Genomic DNA, 12,981 nt, shown 5'->3' on the forward strand with positions numbered 1-12,981 from the left:
ATGGGCTACTTCGACCTTCGACTACGACTATCGAAGGATTCGAACTAAAAATCGTTCGACTATTCGACCATTTGATAGTCGAAGTACTGTCTCTTTAAAAAAAACTTCGACCCCCTAGTTCGGCAGATAAAAGCTACCGAAGTCAATGTTAGCCTATGGGGAAGGTCCCCATAGGCTTGCCTAAGTTTTTTTGATCGAAGGATATTCCTTCGATCGTTGGATTCAAATCCTTCGAATCGTTCGATTCTAAGGATTTAATTGTTCGATTGAAGGAATAATCCTTCGATCGTACGATCGAATTTTCAGCGCTAAATCCTTCGACTTCGATATTCGAAGTCGAAGGATTTAAATTCCTAGTCGAATATTGAGAGTTAATTAACCCTCGATATTCGACCCTTGATAAATCTGACCCTTAAAATAATGTAATAATGAATAAATCAAATCTTTTGTTTTTCTCAATTAAAAATACCGTATCTATATTGAAAATGGGAATAAGCATTGATGTACATGTTTGACAATTAATAAAAACATATTACAAAAATAAAAATGGGAATAAGATATTAAAACGGCTTGTACTTGGTCAATAGTTAAAATGTAATTCAATTAAGTTGATATTTCTACTTTAAAAAAGCATTTTGAAAGAGAGGATCTTGGGAATTGCAGTCCGAAAGTGGATACATCATTAAATCAACACTCCTGTAATAACACAAAGGGACGGGGGGGGTATCAATTCAAATGTTTTTCTCACAGATTGTGCCGATATATTACGTAGACACACACTCCAGACATACTTTGACAAGACATCTATAACTGTCAATAAATACTTGACACCATCATTATATTTCTGAAACGTTATCATAGATACAAGATCAGCCACTGCCTGAAACAACCACCATGTTGGTTTTATTTTTTTAAATTCTTCCGTACCGGTTTATGCACCTTGATTGTTAACCACGCAGTTGCATATAGTCTTTTTATATCATGCTTCTTTAATTCTTTGTAAAATTTCAGTTCCACTAATAATCCTGGTTCTGTAGCAGAAAAATACTGCTTTTTGTAATATACGGTCAATGCCCGTCTTACGCCTCATTGCTTTATTTATCCTTCTACTTCACTAGCAGGGGCTGCCATATTTTACTTTCCAATGCCCTGTAAAAATGTGAAATTTGCAATGCTGCAACTCTTTATCTATCCATGAACTTTTCCAGAATGTACACTCTGCTAAGATTTTCTCTAGATCTTACATGACATACAGGGCTGACACACCAAGTATTTAGGAAAATAAGGGCATACAGGCACAAAATAGAAAGGAAAGGGGCAGACAAGGTAAGAGAGTGAGAGGGATGAAATAGGGGCACATAATAGGGGCAGACAGGGTGAGAGAGACAGGGAGGAAATAGGAGAGTGGACTGGGCCAATTAGTTTGGGGCAGGCTGGGCCAATTCAGCTTGGGAGCAGGCTTGGTTGGATTGGGGGCAGGCAGGGCCTAACAATGTTGATGGAAAGCTGGGCCTATGAGAGTTGGGGATAGGCTAGACCTATGGAGTTGGGGGATAGGCTGGCTTATCAGAGTTGGGGGTGGGCTGGACCTATGGATTTGGGGATGGGCTGGACTCTCAAAGTTGGGGGCAGGACAGGCAGCATCATGTTGCTGAGGGAAATATTATCTGTGCTGCCCTGTGGTGCGGGGCCCCCAGAGGTGTGGGGCCCTATTGGGCCAAATTGGTCCAATAGGCCTAAGGCCGGCCCTGATGACAGACTTACAAAAGGAAACAACTGAAAGTTTTCCAAACAAGAATGGGTCATTATGAGCAATGTATTGGTAATGGGGTTTGGGTTATGTAATATTCCAGCTACAATTTAAAATTATTAAAATCTGGAGAGATTTATTTGATATCTTAACTGCCTATCTTGAGGATTCTACATTTCCCTGCTTTGCCTAAAGAACATAAAATACACAAGCAAAGTTGTCTCTTGTCTACACTCCCATCACTTTTTGTCAAATTTGCTTCCTTTCATCTTTTACCCCTGTATAATTGCCTTCATAAATTGGTGGGTGAGGACAAAGTTGTGTTTTTAATTCTTCACCGACAGCACCTCAATTTGTATTCCATTTCTCTGTGTGGCACAACCAGGGCTATATAATACTTCTTTTGGCCTTTACCCTTCATAAGAATGCAGTAGAATAAGGTCTGCAGGTTGCCACTGATGTATCTTCTTTTTCCAAATGAGGCGGAGACCCAGAGTTAGCTTCTGTGGGGAAAAAGTAAGCAGTTAAGGAGAGAAGAAAAGAAGTTCTTAAAATTATATCCTTTTCCTTAAGATCATTCCAAATTCTGGGACTACTCTTCTTCTAGTAGTCAATGCTGCATTGCCCCATCTAAATACAACTCCTCCTCAAGGAGGCTGCTACTAAGTTCAGAGATGCCATGGAAAGGAAGATGGATAATGACTTGAATAAATTGTATAGAGTGGCTGGCTGAGCCATCAAGCCTGCAGTCGTTTTCCATGTCTAGACACTAATGGATTTCCAATATAGAAGAGGCCTTGAAATCTAAAGTCTGTAAAGAAAAGTTATTCTTTGGGATAACTCAAGCAACGGTCAGGACTTTATAGTAGAGATCTCCCTGGAATTACATTTATCAGACAGAACCATTTCTCTTCCAGACATATTCAGACACACCCTATGGATACGTTCGGTGGATAATAACTCAAATTACAATTTATGTATGTTTCGATATCAAGGTGAAAAACTATTTAAAGAAAATTGGATGAGATCAAAAAGAATGTCACAACAGAGAAGTCCAAAAGATATCCCTCTTCCAACAAAAGATCTTACTATAAGAGTTTTTGGACAGTGAAGGAGTATGGATGGTCTAACACGAAAGGGTGAACAATCTATAAAGTTATATTTCTTCTTCTTTTCATGAAAAAAAAAGCCTCATATTATAATTCAAACAGCACAGACCCAAGGAATAGGTACTTTCTTGTCAAGCTTTGTGGAGGCCTGGATCGTCAGTAGTAAAATAACATTATCTGGTTGTACTCCACATTATGTTTGCTTAACTGTTCTGTCAAGACAATATTTTGGTTATATAAATATATATTTGAAAAAAAATGTATTCTACAGGGAGCAATTAAAAATAAATAAAATATGACCATAGACTTAAAAACATGAGATTAGAGAAAAGTCATCTTGAGAAAATTCAACACGTATTTCAAAATAGAATTATTGTCAACATTCTCTAAGGTATACATCCAGGGCACTGGATAGATTAGACACCTACCTACATATTCCAATTGTTCAACAGCATTAGAGGTTCATCAGACATGCCGCACATAAAGGAGACTTTCAGTATACCTTCTATCTGACCCATCCACATCACTCCAGAGTGCTTACAAAAGTACCGATTTCTTTGATATCCAAAATGAAAGAAGGAATCACCAGCATTTCTAATTATCTAGATGACCTTCTTATGCGGGCAGCATTTCAGAATCATTTAGGCACCATAACATCTTAACCAGCCAGACTCATGTAGTCAAATTGAGAAGATCAGTCTTAGCTGGCCATAGATGCAAAGATCCGATTGTACGAATCATCGTACGATCGGACTTTCCCATCTCCCGACCCGCCACTAACCATTCAGATCAAATTCTTACCAGTCAGATTAGTTAAAGAACAGATCAGCAATGTTCTGCCCCTGACAGCAATCGTACGATATCTATGTCCAACCAAAGCTAGAGACAGTCTCCCACTGAAAATCGTACGATCGGCAATACATGCAGAGACATAATCGGCAGCCGACAGAAATTTTCTAACCTGTCCGATCGACCAAACGACCAATCTCCGCCGGACGAAAAATGTCGGGACTCTCCACACGTTCCGAAAATTGTACAAATCCTCGATTCGTACGATCAGATCTTTACGTCTATGGCCAGCTTTATACTGTACCATCTCACCAACTTAAATGGTCTCCCAGTTCCATTAAAACAGAAAGATCTTCCAACAAAAGATCTTAGTTTAGTTTAAAATATTTTATTTGATTTTCATATTAAACAAATGAAATCAAAATGACAACAAATGTTATGCAGATGAAGAAAATATGTTGCAAAGGAGACAATGGCATGATAGTATCAAAACTATATCATTCATGAAAAATAACAAAAAACGAACTAAAAATTAACTAAGCCAGTGGATGCACAAGTAATAAAAGAAAGAAAAAGCCCATTTATCATCTGGAGTGTCAGATAGGTCATCTAACTATTGAAGAAAGCGCATTATTTGATCGCCAGTATTGGAGTTACAGATTTCAAAATAAGGAGACCAAACCAGCCTAAAAGAATCTTTGGGATTACTTCCTTTAGTTTTAGTTATTAAGGCTTCTTGCCAACTAAGCTGATTCATATAAGAGATGATGTCCGATAATGAGGGGGGTTCCTTTTGTAACCAGAAATTAAATAAAGCTTTCCTAGAAGCAGCTAGAAAAAAGGAAGTCAATAATTTACTCTCATGGGAGATAATATTTGACTTAGGATTTGCAGAAAGCATATTCATATCTAGATGCAGTAAAGCAATACACGGAGATAGTTTAATTTTTATCTTCAGTCTAGAATTCAAAAAATTAGTAACTTCCCTCCAAAAAAGGTTAATTTTTGGACAGGACCATAAATAATGAAAAATTTACACATTAGTCTCGTCACATTTAGGACAAAATGATATAGGACTATTAGAGGTACTTTTAGCAAACATTTTCCCATATCCTAAATGAATAAGCTTAAAGTGTTGAATTCTCCAACTCTCTGCCAAAATTAATTTATTATAAGTATTAATAGATTTCACCAAATCTGAGGGAGACACTTGACATTGTAAAAACTCAGTCCATTTAATGGACAATTTAGATAATGGATGTGAGTCTGTACCATAAATATTCCAAAAAATTTTAGATAAAGAGTTAATTGAAATCAAAAAGGGGAGTTCCAAAAATTCTGCCAAATCATCTGCTAGCTTGTGATCAGCTAAAATCAAATTGTTCTTATCATGCAGTAGAGAAAGACCGCATTGACAAGCTAAGTAATAATATCTATCAGATTCATTAAGCTTGTACTCATTTTTGAGTTTTGACCAAGACAATAAAGTTTTCTTATGTGGATCAAATAAGTCTTTAACTAAGACTAGTAAATTTCTCTTAGCAGAAAATAGAAAGGAATCAGACTTTTGATAATCTGAGGGTTTAAGTAAGAGCTTTGCTGGCATGAAAGGGGTTTCTGTATAACTATACCCATGTTGAGAGAATAAATGTTTCCACACAAAAATAGAATCACGATAAAGAGGATTCCTTTTAAAGTCACAAGGAACATTTCCCCATTTGCTATGTAAAACAGATAAAATATCAAAGAAGGGTTCTTGAAAGATCTCGATGTAAGGGTTTGTAAATTTATTGCCTTGAGAGATCCACTCAATACAGTATCTAGTGAGGGCTGATAAATTAAAAGCAACAAAAGATCTTAATAAAAGAGTTATCTGCCAGGGAATGAGTATGGATGGACTTGGACATAGAAGGATAAACACTGATCTATAAAGTACTTTCCCCTGTTTACATTCCATATAGTGCAGTTTTGTTATAAGAGGCAGCTTAATCAATTTTCTGCTTTTTTCCAACTTGAATGGCTGCCCCCATGGCTACACAGCAGCTTTATCATATAAACTTTAGTAGTCTTTCTGAAGCAAATACCCAATCTATGTGCAGGTTAACACTACATTATGGGAGTTATTTATCAAAGTCCGAATTTATCTCAATCTTTTCTGCTACAAACTCCGATCAAATCCACTCAGGTTTTTTTATGCTTGTTTATTATTACATTTTCCCAAAAATTTGCTTTGCAGGAAAAAAAATCAGATTTTCAAGATTTGTTCGGTGGTTTTTTTTTTAATTCGATTTTTTACGGAATTTTCACCCGAAAACTTCGGGGTATTGCACAAAGCCCAACGCACATCAAAAAATCATCGGGACTTCTCCCATTGACTTATGTGCAACCCCAATCAAGTTTTCGTGATTTTTGCATTCGGAGTTTAGTAAATAACCGATAAATTTTAATTACTTTGATATACTTTCTGTTTTTGGTGTCACTGTTCCTTTAAGACAGGGGTCCCCAACCTTTTTTACCCGTGAGCCACATTCAAATGTAAAAAGAGTTGGGGAGCAACACAAGCATGAAAAAGTCCATGGGGTGTCAAATAAGGGCTGTGATTGGCTGTTTGGTAGCCCCTATATGGACAGGCAGCCTACAGGAGGCTCTGCTTGGCAGTACATCTGGTTTTTATACAACTAAAACTTTTCTCCAAGCCTAGAATTCAAAAATAAGCACCTGCTTTGAGGCCACAGAGCAACATCCAAGGGGTTGGTGAGCAACATGTTGCTGGCGAGCTACTGGTTGGGGATCACTGCTCTAGGGAGTCAACATTTTTTTCCTCCCTGATGCAAATTAGAGAGGTTTCAGATATTTAGACAACTTTCATGGAGACAAAAAAATAAAAAGACTCAGACAGTTTTTTAAACTGTTTCGGTTGTACTTTGTACTATGAGCAACATCACCTCCCTGATTTTCCATCTCAACATAGAAAATAAAAATAGTTAAACTCAAAGGGTTTACAGAAGTTATACAGAGCACTAAAACTTTCCATAAAATTCTTAATCACCCCGATATTCACAAAATTTGCGAAATGGGGAAAAATTTGCGAAACACTTGAAGTATATGGGTGTCAAAATAATTTTGACACACGTCGATTTTGACGGGTGTTAAAATTTCTATAGGCGCGACTATTTCATCAAAATGCATTAAAGTCAATGGGCGCCCGAAATAAGTCTATTTTTTTTTTTTTGACACGTTGGATTTTTCTTTAGCAAATTGTTGCCGCAGTTTCACTAATTGATTTGCCTGCAGTGAAACGTGGAAATTCCCGCAAATTCGTGTCACTATGTGTTTGCGCTGCCGTATCTAATCAATACAACCAATCACATTCCAGGTAGAACAAAAAAAAAAATGAATGAAATGAATTCCTGCAACTGACAAATATTCAATCATTTCACAGAATGTGTTCACACTATTGAGACTAGATTATTTTTAACATACACTGTTTTCATACATATTTTTTTTTCTTACAATTTGTAAATGAGTTTGTATTTTAAAAAAAAAAATTTTTATCGATAAAGTTTAGTTACCCCAAAAGAGAGGGGCCCTTTCTGTTTCAGCTGTGCTGTTATGGCTGACAAAGGATATGATTTGCAGTAGAATGCATAAAAGGGGAACTAGCGCCATCTATGGTTAAAGGGAAGCCTAGAATAAAAATGGGGCTAATAAAAGAAAGCATAATTCTAAGCAACTTTCCAGTATACATGTATTACATTTTTTCAGTGCATTTTAAGTTATTTTTTCAAAACAATTGCTATTGAAAAGCAGTATCTGCTTAACTCCTGGTTGTTAGTTTTTAAACAATGTTGCAAAAGTCTTAGTTCCCCAGCAAAACAGGTCTGTTAATAGAGCTGCCCAGTCCATGGGGCAAATTTACTAAAGGGCGAAGTGACTAACACTGGCGAAAATTCGCAGCGTGCCGTCATTTCGGGACTTCGCCGATTTACTAACGGGCATAGGCATCATTTCGCTAGCGAAGAAGATAGACTGTAGCGATACTTCGCACTCGAACGCCAGACGAATTTTCACTCTGGTGAATGGAAGTAACTACGCTAATTCACTAAGATGCAGATTTTACTGAACGTTACCTCTTGCGCCAGACTTGCCTTCGCCACTCAGATCAGGCGAAGTGCAATAGAGGAGATAGGACTTCCTCAAAAAAATTGTAACATTTTTGATAGGCTGCAAAAGATCGTAAATTTTTTTTAGGGTACCCGGCTTCCCCCCTACATTTCCTAACATATGGCACATAAACTATACACTGGGCTCATGTGTAGGGCAATATAACAACTCTATTTTCTTTTATTAAGGTTCCCTGGGCTTGTGTAATGTAATGTATTTGCTGCAACATATACGTCCATTGAAATTTAACTTCCCGCCGTATGCAAATTAGCCAACGCTAGCGCAACTTCGATTTGCTTGCCGAATTAATGCTACCAAAACTACCAAAACTAATGCCATTGTTTGGCGCCCTGGACGCAACTTCACATTTTAGTGAATTAGTGTTGTCCTGGCAAATCTTCGACTGACAAAGTGTGGCGATGTGAGCGAAGCCATCGCTGGCGAATTTCCGGAGGTTAGTGAATTTGCCCCCATATGGTCAGGGCACATGCTTAGATTTGGGGAGATTAGTTGCCTGGTGACAAATCTCCTCTTCTTCGGGGCGACTAATCTCCCTGAACTGCCTCCTACTGGCTAGAATGTAAATCGCCAGTGGGATGACACTCTGAGTGCTTCGTTTTCTGAAGTCACCTCATGAGGAAACTTCAGGCGACTTCGGAAAATTAAGCTCTCCGAGTGCCATCCCGTCGACGATTTACATTGTAGCCGTCAGGAGGCAGTTACGGCTCATGAGGCAACTTTGGGCGAATTCAGAAAACGAAACACTCCAAGTGTCATCCCGCCGGGGATTTACATTCTAGCCAATGGGAGGCAGTTCAGAGATTAGTCACCCCGAATAAAAGGAGATTTGTCGCTTGATGACTAATCTCCCCGAATCTGAGCGTTTGCCCTGACGCTTACATTGTATCAACTGTCTGAGCCACCAGTGCAGAGAATAGAGAGCGACAAACACCGCTTTCAATAGCAATACATATGCGAATAACTTGAAACCCATAGAACGTTTCTAATGAATATATATTGCAGAGTTGCCTGTAATTGAGTTGTCTTTTATTAGGCAAAAAAATATTTTTAGGGTTGACGTTAAATATATGTGGAATTTTAAAGAAGCATAAAATTTGATGCTAAACAAATAAATACATAAAAATGTATTTTAATAAATGTTTGTAAAGACGGCTATTGACTCAATAGAGATTTACATTCCTGTCATTGGTTTTCAAACAAGTAGCAAAGCAAATACAGGTATGGGACCTGTTATCCAGAATGCTCGGGACCTGGGGTCTTTCAGATAATGGATCTTTCCCGTAATTTGGATCTTCATGCCTTAAGTCTACTAGGAAACAATTTAAACTTTAAATAAACCCAACAGGCCGGTTTTGCTTCCAATAAGGATTAATTATATCTTAGTTGGGATCAAGTACAAGCTACTGTTTTATTATTACAGAGAAAAAGGAAATCATTTTTTAAAATTGTGATTATGTAGATAAAATGGAGTCTATGGGAGACAGCCATTCTGTAATTCAGAGCTTTCTGGAAAATGGGTTTCCGGATAACAGATCCCCTACCCTTTACCTATGTATGCCACTCTTGATGGCGCCTTGCACCAGTCACCGGCTGAGAAATAGCGGCACCTTGAAAGATCTGTGTGTAGTTCTTGTAGATGACTGTTGAATATCAACACTGTGTTTATGATTTTTTTTTACATTTTAAACGACTCTATCGTTTATTAGCAGTGATGGGCGAATATCTCCCATTTCGCTTTGCTGAAAAATTCTCGAATTTCCCGCAATATTTGCGAATTTTGACGCTGGCGGTAAAGTCAATGGGCGTCCGAATAGTGTTGACACGTTGCGATTTTGACGCGAGCGACTTTTTGGATGCGCGTCCAAAATGTTATGATGCAGGCGAATTTTCGCGGGAAATTCGTGAATTTATTCGGTGGTGGCCAAATGTGGAAATTCACTGCGGATTTATTCACCCATCACTATTTATTAGAACTATCTGCAATTTTTATTGGAATTCTACTTTTTTGTGGGTTCACTTTCACACAATTCATTCGTGTATACATTTTAAACAAACATTTATTGAACAACCTAATGTCTGCAAATGAATTTGGCCTCATATGAAGGAAAACTGTTTTAGGATCACTATATAAAAATGCAATGTGCTAAAGGGCTGCAGCAGGCCAGCTACTCTTTTTACTCACATTACGCCCCATATTTCTCAGTCTACAAAGCCTTTTCCCAGCATGCTGTGTGGGTGAAGCTCTGCACACAATGCAGCAGAATATTGTATTAGTCACTAGACAGGAGTCAGTGCAAGATATGTAGATAAGAGCGATTTGCCCAACTGTGTGTGAAAAATCTAAGTAAACCGCACTTACTCCTCAGCTCACTTTTCCAAAATTTGGGTGCACGTCACAAAAACCGGTTCACCAAGGTCCCCACGTTTCTCATCAAAGACAGCACTCCAACTTCTTTTTAAGATTAAAATTCGCCTTTATTTATTCCATCATGGGGCATGCTTGTGCTGCCCAATGATGGAATAAATAAAGGCGAATCGGAGTGCTGTCTTTGGCGAGAAACGTTTACAAGTGTGAAGAGCAGGAATAGGTTAATTCCCTGGAAACTTAGTATTCAGAGCAGGGAATTACAGGGCCATGTGCATGAGCTCTATAACTAGATAGTCCAGCAGAAAGAATCCCAAGGCACACAGGATAATTGCAAGCAAGCTGCCTTGTGTGTTTATTGCGAAGTGCCACGTTTCGGGGTCACGCCCCTTTCTCAAGCATGACCCCGAAACGTTGCACTTCGCAATAAACACACAAGGCAGCTTGCTTGCAATTATCCTGTGTGCGTTGGGATTCTTTCTGCTGGGCTGTTTGGGAGGCGGCCGATCCTCTACCTTCGTGCTCCAGGTGTCGTTACTCTACTTTACTAAGGGTGTGCGAGAGCCATAGTTGAACTACCTCTATAACTAGATAGGCCATAGGGTCCAGTGTTTTATAAATAGGACAATGTTAACCAAAAAGGGCCTGCACACCAAATAAACAGCAAGACCACGTGGTATTTGAATAGTCATATATTTTGATATATTTAAAAAAAGAATGTACATACATAATACAGGGCAAAAATATGTCCAAAGATATCACGAGAGATCAATTATACATACCACGTAAATATGGTCAAACAGCAATAGGGAACAAAGAGAAAAGCGGATACACCTGCCCTAAGAGGAGAATCACCCCGACGTTTCGGCTTTTAGCCTTTCTCAAGGGGAATTCTGACCTTTGTGTACAGCGAGCGGCTATAAATACCTTTTTAGCTTTACTGTCATCATTCAGCGTTTTCGCGCGCTGTAGTTCCGCGCGTCGCAATCTAAGCATGAGGCCGTGACGTCACTTCCGCATATGTCATATCCGTGGACGCCGTGTCCAAGTCAATGAATCAGTGGTACAGGGTGATACATTAGATAGCTTTAAGAAGGGGTTGGATGGTGTTTGGCAAGTGAGGGAATACAGAGTTATGGGAGATAGCTCATAGTACAAGTTGATCCAGGGACTGGTCCCATTGCCATTTTGGAGTCAGGAAGGAATTCCCCCCCTCTGAGGCAAATTGGAGAGGCTTCAGATGGGTTTTTTGCTTTCCTCTGGATCAACTGGCAGATAGGTAGTTAATAAACAAAAAAAAACAAACAAAAAAAAAAAAAGGTTGAACTCGATGGACATGTGTCTTTTTTCAACCTTACTTACTATGTTACTCTGTTACTATGTTACTATGTTACTATCTTTGGAACGCAAGCAACTAACCTTAGCAGCCATTCAATGGCATAGTATCTCCTAGCAACCGTTTTAAGTTCTACACAATATTAACATTACGACCTTATAACATTTTAAATTTGACACGCTTCTACTTCTATATATAGCCACTATACATATACAGAGTTTTTCACAGAGACTTAATACTTTTATCCATTCTTGTGCATTGAGATGCACTAATATCAGGTTACCACAATACACTCCAATTAGGATCAATGTCCTTTAAAACGCACATGTAATATCAATTTTAACCATTTTCACTTGTTGTGTGGTAACTTAAAACCGATTATAAAATATATGAACCTTCATTATCAAGTAAAAACAGACATGGTTAAATATTTAAAGTGACAGTGCATGATTGTATAAATTCATAAATATTACTAAAAAGTGCATAACTCAACCTCATGTTGAGTATTATTTCATAATTGATTCGTGTCTACATCATGAATAAATAATAAATGTGTCTATATCAATAGTCAATCAATTATATCCTTTTAAATTAGTGCTATGCGTGTTAAAAAAGTGACAGTGCAATCAATCAATCAATATCCTTAAAATTATAAGCACCTCGATCCAATGGAGTATATTGTATATTGTAACAATCCCTTTCAAACCACCTATAATGTCATTAAACCGAGCCCATGTCAAAGAATCAAGGAATAATAACTCTATCCCGTGCAATAGCATACAATAATGACATCATGTCTCTCCCTTCCTTTTTCATGGATTCAATGTGTCTCATCAATGCAACATCACAGTCTGTGAGATACTCTGTAAAGATAAATAAAATAACTTAAAAATCAGAATAATATACAATTATCCTCACATATAACATACAACAGGCTGAGGCAACAACACATCTCCAGATATAATAAGATCAAAGGTTTCAGAGAAATAGTGAAAACTCTCTATCTTCATTCAACCCATTGGGTATGAGTGTATTTAATCTATATATCCATTTCAACTCCCTTTGTTTGAGAAGGAGTTGTCTATCTCCACCACGTTTTGGTGTTCTCACACGTTCTATCCCCATAAATCTTAATTGGCTAACTTGATGTTTTTCATCTGCAAAATGTCTCGCTATTGGAGATGTGCTTTTATTTAATCTCACATCACTCCTATGCTCCCCAATTCTTGTTGTAAGCGATCTAGTTGTTTCTCCTACATAAAGTTTCCCACAGGGACATTTCAAAATGTAGATGACAAAGTCCGTCTGACAATTAATGTAATCTAACATATCATACTCCTTCCCAGTTCTCGGATGATAAAATTTGTCTGCTCGAATGGCAAAATTACAGTTAACACACCTCCCACATCTATACATGCCTTTAGTTCCACTCAGCCATGTACCCTGC

Source organism: Xenopus laevis, chromosome 3S (assembly GCF_017654675.1).
Source record: "Xenopus laevis strain J_2021 chromosome 3S, Xenopus_laevis_v10.1, whole genome shotgun sequence".
NCBI classification, from domain to species: domain Eukaryota; kingdom Metazoa; phylum Chordata; class Amphibia; order Anura; family Pipidae; genus Xenopus; species Xenopus laevis.